The sequence below is a fragment of the Coenobita brevimanus genome, chromosome 51, assembly GCF_032717465.1.
Source record: "Coenobita brevimanus isolate Jiangsu-jjx chromosome 51, ASM3271746v2, whole genome shotgun sequence".
Taxonomy (NCBI): domain Eukaryota; kingdom Metazoa; phylum Arthropoda; class Malacostraca; order Decapoda; family Coenobitidae; genus Coenobita; species Coenobita brevimanus.
In genome coordinates, this window is record NC_137004.1 from 10,918,105 (window position 1) to 10,924,940 (window position 6,836).

A 6,836-nucleotide genomic window follows, 5' to 3' on the forward strand; every position below is an offset into this window, starting at 1 on the left:
TATTTCTTCTGCAAATATGTACTTTCCGTAGTATTATCTGCTTTCTAATTCACTATTTACTGTCGTTCCTTCACTTCTCTCTTATATTCTGCCTTTTTCTCATCCTCTTGTAACCTTTCCACTCTCCTTGCATATACTCCTTCCTCCCGTCCTTCCCTTCTTCTATTGCCCATACATGTCCACAAATAAAATAGCTCGCATTGGATGGGTACGGATCATTTTACAATACTGCTTTGCCACCATTCATCTATACAATGCCTGAAGAGATGGTACATATTCCTGTTCCAACGAAAAAGGAAATCTTGTAAACTTCTTTACTAAGCTAACGTACCGAGTTATTTCCATTGTCGCACAAACATTTTCGAACAAGAGGTAGCCACTCATTTCGTTTAGGTCAGTGTAGGGTTATATCAATCTTGCAGAATAAAGCAGACGGACAAAAACTTCGTGATATAATAGGAGATTAACAAGATCATATTTTCAGCACTACCCGGAGAGTGTTGCCATCGACAGATGTGAACGCTTATTCATCACAGCAAACACTCTGCTTATGTATAGTGATTAAAGTATACAGACCGTTATTTTGTTTAAGAGAAAAACATGAAATATATTCTTAGTGTTTTTCTTTAATGATAACCTGGGTGTTTTATTCCCAGGAACACAAGAGGAAAGTATTAAGAAATAAAAAAATATCGATCATCGGGCATCTGTTGCGATGACATCATCGGCAGCCAATTAGCAGTCGCGAATCAAACGCACCCTGCTCGCCGTATACATCTCAGGTGCACAGGTCAATCAAATGCTAGGGAATATTTTACAGGGTGATGTGGGACTTAATACGTTTCCCCTATTAACTGGATGGAGGAACGTGAAAGCAGAACAAACCTGTACACTCTTCCCCGCTCTTCCCTGTGGCGAAGCACTGTCCACCACAAGGGAATATTGATTCACTGCATGGGACAGCCTAGCAGGAGCGATTGCTTGCCTGGGATTGATGAATCTGCTCAGCCAGACAGACTGAGGTTACTCTATTAATACTACAACTATTACTACTACTACAAATTGTACAAAAGACGCTAAGCAGATAGTTTGGTCAAATGCATGAAATTATGACTGTGAATACTGTACTTGCGTTCAGTTGCTAACTGCTGCACTTGCATGTTTTGGTTTTTCACCTCAGAATTTAAGAACTACAGTACAACGATGATTAAAAATTGTCGATATCCAGGATGTAGACTGTTGTGGGATGATTGAATCACTTATGGATGTTATTCTGAATAAATTATGATGAAATAAATTTGTAATGGGTTAAGACAGAGCTTAAGTTACAGTGCGTTAGAGTAATTCAGTTAACCCTTTGAAGCTACCGGACGACTTTTTCCAACTGAAGAAAATCCCTAGGCTTCAAAGTTTCAAAAAAAACAATGAAACAAGAGTACAGCAAACATCAGTTCGATGAACCTTGCCACGTTCACACGAAAGGGGTCAAATAAGTCTAGTTCTAATCTTAGCTAAATACAGACATGCTCCTGTTCTACAATCCACCTAGTTCCTTAGAATGAGACAGGCACAATAGCTTGTCCTGTCCATGAGCTGGCCAACTCTTCTGAGCGGATAATGAAGAATTTTCCTTTGTTCTCCCGTTTTATTAATCATTGTAATGATCACGGGTTAACTATATGGGGTGAATAATTTTGTGTAGCATTAGCCTTAAAGTCAGGGTGCAGTAGGCTATTACGTAAGAAATGCCATTGCAAAACTTTAACGCCACTTTTATAATTATTTAATATAGACCATTTTGTTTACTATTTTCAAGGAGGGAGGACCCTTCAGGATGGATGTGTGTAGGTTTTGAGATGATAATCAGCTCTTCCCACTTTTTACCCCACGCTCTGGCCTACTGTCACACTCTTAGTTGTTACCAGACAGTATTCACGCATGCTGACAAACAGTTCAAGTGTTATTTACCCATCCTGCTGATTAATCTAAACGTGCACTTTCATTTTACCAACTCATCGTTTTTGACATGTTCACCAACATTTTTCTTTTTGTAATGATCATTTAGGCAGTGGAAGTGTACCATCTTCTCTTAGACCGGGTAACAGGCAAATGGTCAATAATTCGATGTTTTGACAGTACCTTCTCCCTTTTTCTCCCTAGTCGTATGTAATTACAGGTGAAATGATACTGACAATGTGTATTTTTCATTGTGTTCTACCTGTCTCCAGAGATTTTATTCAACTAGATCGATTCAGTTACCTATGAAAGGATAACAGTGTGCCGTTTCTAATATGTTCTCTCCAAAATCTTTCTCCGACTCTCAATATACGAGTAAATATCAGAATACAGCAAAAATAAAGGACGACGAACTCGGGCTGGAAGGGTTAACTTTCAGTCCTAGAGGTGCTAATCGTCACCTCTACATCATTTTCAGCGATCCAGTTTTGATCATAATAAGCTTGATTTTTAAATTTAGAGTCTGTCTTAACTTTGACCTTGAAATGGCGATAAATATGGTATTTTTGGTATTGCCGAACACTTTATTATACCCTCGTTGTACCCTAAATTTTTTATAGAGTTTTACCACATGACCTTGACACTAAACTTATTGTGCCAGAGTATGGTATTTAAGGTTCTGACAGGCATACACTGACTTCCATAGATATCGAGGGTCATTTGTGATAAATGTAATGTTTTATTACTCATGTGTTGACGGTGTGTGATGGAAGTAATGGAGAGTTTTAAGGGCCATTCCAAGCACTGAAAAACAATAATTTAGAACTACTGGCAATACATGTTTAACAAAAAATTATCTTCGTTCAAAACTTTTAGGGTGTTTTCCGAGACAACTGAAGGTCTTCAAACGAAAGATACAATTTTTAATGTATTAATTCTTCTCTCATGACAGTCTCCTTCAGTTAAGAGATTTTTTAAGCAGGACGAGTTACAGTAGATACAAGCACTACTAACCCTTTCACACCAGATTCTCTCCAAGCTACATAATATCGTTTGGATGCTGCAGGAACAAATCGCCGAACGGAAGAGGTGAAGTCTGGCTTCAGTTGCTACCCTATATCAATGGAATTATGCAACTATTATGTACGTCTTTCCGGGGACGCTTTTATGTTATTCTTACTACAACCTGATAATTCCATCGAGTTTGACAGAATTCTTGTAGCGAAGGAGACTATGAAGGCTGCCTTACTGTATTATTATCCAAATCGGGACAAAATAGTTTACCAGTATTAAAAACAGAATATATATAATAAGTCTTCAAACTAATGCAGTGAAAGGCTATCTCGCTAAAACTGCGTGATATAATTATGTGACAGGGCATGAATGCTCTGTTCTCTTAGCTCCTTTTAGACGATGACTTTTTTGTATTTAAATTCCGGTTATCACCATGCGACTTGACTCATATCAGGAAGAGCCCCTTTGAAGAAGAGAGTTAATAGGGACTGTTTTACTCTTTTGTTTCGAATGTTCTCTATAAGTTTGGATAAAATTGATCTCGTGGTAGCAATGAAACAAAATACGTCATCGTACTAAAAGGGTGCTAAGAGTACCATAGCACGAAATATCTCCTGCTTTCGTTTTCTTTACCATCTGCCTTTCCTCAACTTCCTTTCATTTTCTCCCCTGTACTTTTTACCCCATTCTCTCTCTATTGCCCTTTCTCTTCGATAGGTATTCTTATAAACAGTTTCCCTTGACGTGCTTTGATTTCTATTAGTTCACTCTTTTGCCTTACACTATCTCTTCCTTCACCCTCTTTTCATTCTCTCACTCCCTCTTGTCTAAGCACTGTTGTTTCTCCTTTTCCTTATCTAAGTTCATCATCCTACCATTATTTTCATCTTTATACTACCTCCCTCATTTTGATTGACTTGCCGCTTCTCTCTAATTAAATCTTCTCATTAACCACTCTCACAACCCTTTCCCCTGCACTTTGTATTATGGATCCTCTACCCACCACGGCCTCTCGTGCACTCTCACCCTCTCGTGCACCCTATATTTTGCACCTTCTCCCCTTGCCCTTGCATCTCTCATTACTTCCAATGCCACCTCTCCCTCTCCCTCACCCTTTCCCCTTATTCTCTCTCTCTCTCTCTCTCTCTCTCTCTCTCTCTCTCTCTCTCTCTCCCTCTCTCTCTCTCTCTCTCTCTCTCTCTCTCTCCCTCTCTCTCTCTCTCTCTCTCCCTCTCTCTCTCTCACCTGGTCAGGATCTGAGGTGATACTGTTCAGACGATCTGAAATGTTCGAATCAATGTATCTCTGCCCATAATAAAACCAACAGGACCTGAAACTACATCAAAATATTTACATATAAAAGCAGAGATCATGTAATCCCCCTATTATAAAGCATAGATAAAATACACTTAGAGTTTACTGATGTTGTTTTGGGCGCCCTCTCCTAATTAAAGATATAGAAATACTGGAAGCGGTCCAGCGTAGGACTGCAAGTTAATCCCATCCCTGAGGAATAAACAATACCTCTCAAGAGGCTCAGGGAATTACACTTATTCTCTCTTAGAAAACAGAGACTCAAGGGACAACTAACTGAATGTTTTAAGATTCTGAAAGGTTTCAGTAATATTGACTCAAACAAGGTATTCACAGTTATTGCCGAGACCATAACTCGAAGAAATTGTATGAAGTCGCAAGCAAGAAGGGCTAATCTTGATACAACCAAAAACTTCTTCACTTACTCTGTTGTAAGCTTGAATGGAATAAACTCCCTGGGAATGTGAGTGAAAGTGGTACCATAAATATGTTTAAAAAGAGACTGGACATGTATCTCGACGCGAATTGGGTATCGTTTAGTTAGGATAGAGCAGTATATTGCATATTCGCGTCTGCATTCATCTGTCTATTAGACACAGACAATATTATAGAATATAAATAATAGATAAACATTCTATTCATCTTTTGAGTAACAAAAAAAAAAAAAAAAAAAAAAAAATTCATGCATAGAGTAAGTATGTGGCTGTATGCCCAAATTTTCCTTTCCATATTATTCTACTTCCTTTCTGGCCGATCCTATAAAATTCCTTCAGGTTTTTCATTCCTGCAAGGTATTACTTCCTCTCTTGCTTTCCTCGTACGGCAAATGCCGGAGGGTCACTAAGGAGTGGTGGGGGAGAGAGCCTTCTGCTGTGCTATCCTTTTCTCCTGCTCCTATGCACTATATTAGGATTAAGGCCGGACCACCTCGTAGGGACCGTAAGGTCTGTGTGGTCTGTGTATCTATGTAACTCTATGTAACTCTATGTAACTCTCTCTCATCCCTTTGGTATCTGACGAAGCCACTACCACTGTCAGAATATTGTAGGCAAAAACGTCATACCAGGAAAAGGAAGATGCTGGATCGCGACAGGACGTATTTCTTGATAATAGACTTGACAGGATAGGGAGAGTAATCGTCAAGAACTAAGGAAAACTGAGGAAGGTAAAGTCGCTAGTAAAAGTCTAGTTTCACCCTTTACCATTATCACTAGACGAAAGGATGTCGTAGCCAGGGTGTCAAAGAGAACGAGGTCTTGTTTTTGGTGGTGCGTAGGTTTTCTAGACTGCACGTGTAACAGTTGCATCGCGGACTCTTCTGAAAAAAAATTCGAACTATCAACCTTAATGGTCAACAGGTTTATCGTCGGTGTGAAACCTTGTATGTGACCTCCTTTTACCAAAGGGTAAGATTAGAGAGTGAGCAGAAACTTTTCATTGAGAAGGACAAAGTGGGTGTTGTCAAGGACCAAAGAGAGATGATAAGTTACAATAAAGAGAAGGAAGTTTGAAGTCAGAAATAGTTAGCAGCTTTAACCCTTCCATTATGATGACACCATTTTACATTTTTCTTACCATTCTTATACAGCTTTACGCAGCTTGAGAGACTTTTGGAACTGGAGGGGTTAGGTTCATACCGTCTTAACAAATCACTATCAGAGGATTTACCTAAGCTGGATTTAAAAATCATTTAATAAGAATAGCTACAAAACACGCCATCGTAATGAAAGGGTTAAATTACGTGGTGTAGGAACAAGACTGTGTTAGGGCAGCTTTCAAGATGGAGCGGGAATAATTATATGACATCAGTCCTTCCATCGAGGAAATTTGAGAAAGGTAAAGTGGTAGGATTCTAGGTGGAAGTAAATAGAAATTTTGAATAAGCCTGCAGAAGCTCATGATTTGGTCAAAACAAATATTAGGACATGGAAAGGCAGGAATCTGGATAACTAACGTTATACATCGGCAAGAAAATGAAAGCCAATGGGAAAGGCTTGATAAGGTTTAAACTACAGTACGTCTTTTACTGGTATAATATTAACATCTTATTACGAGAAAATAATTGAACGGGATACTTTTTGTTAACTGGACGGATTAAATATGGACTAACCTACTACAGAATACAATAATTGAATAAGTGGCCAGGTGACAACTGAAGTAAAGGTAGACAGACGTCATCGGGTTGTAGTCGTTAGGCTGTGGTACAGAAATCATCAATGAGAAACTGGCAGTATCAAGCCAGGGTAGAATCAGAATGCAGAGGAAGGCGAAAGGTATTTCAGACTGAAGAGAGTAATTATAGATGATTAACTAGTGCAAGTGATGAGGCAGTGACCGCCTCCGTACTTTCTTTAACCCTACCAACATACTAGATTTAACTGGGGCCTACTTCGTCCTAGTGGAAAGTACGGTACAGCTCACCACATATATATCATCCAATGTGGAGTCAGTTTTCCTTCTCATCAACCAACCTCGAGTTACTAACTTACTGTATCACTTTAATTTCGCCATATGGATCAGATTTCGTTATTGTACGAGGTCATTGGTTCTTT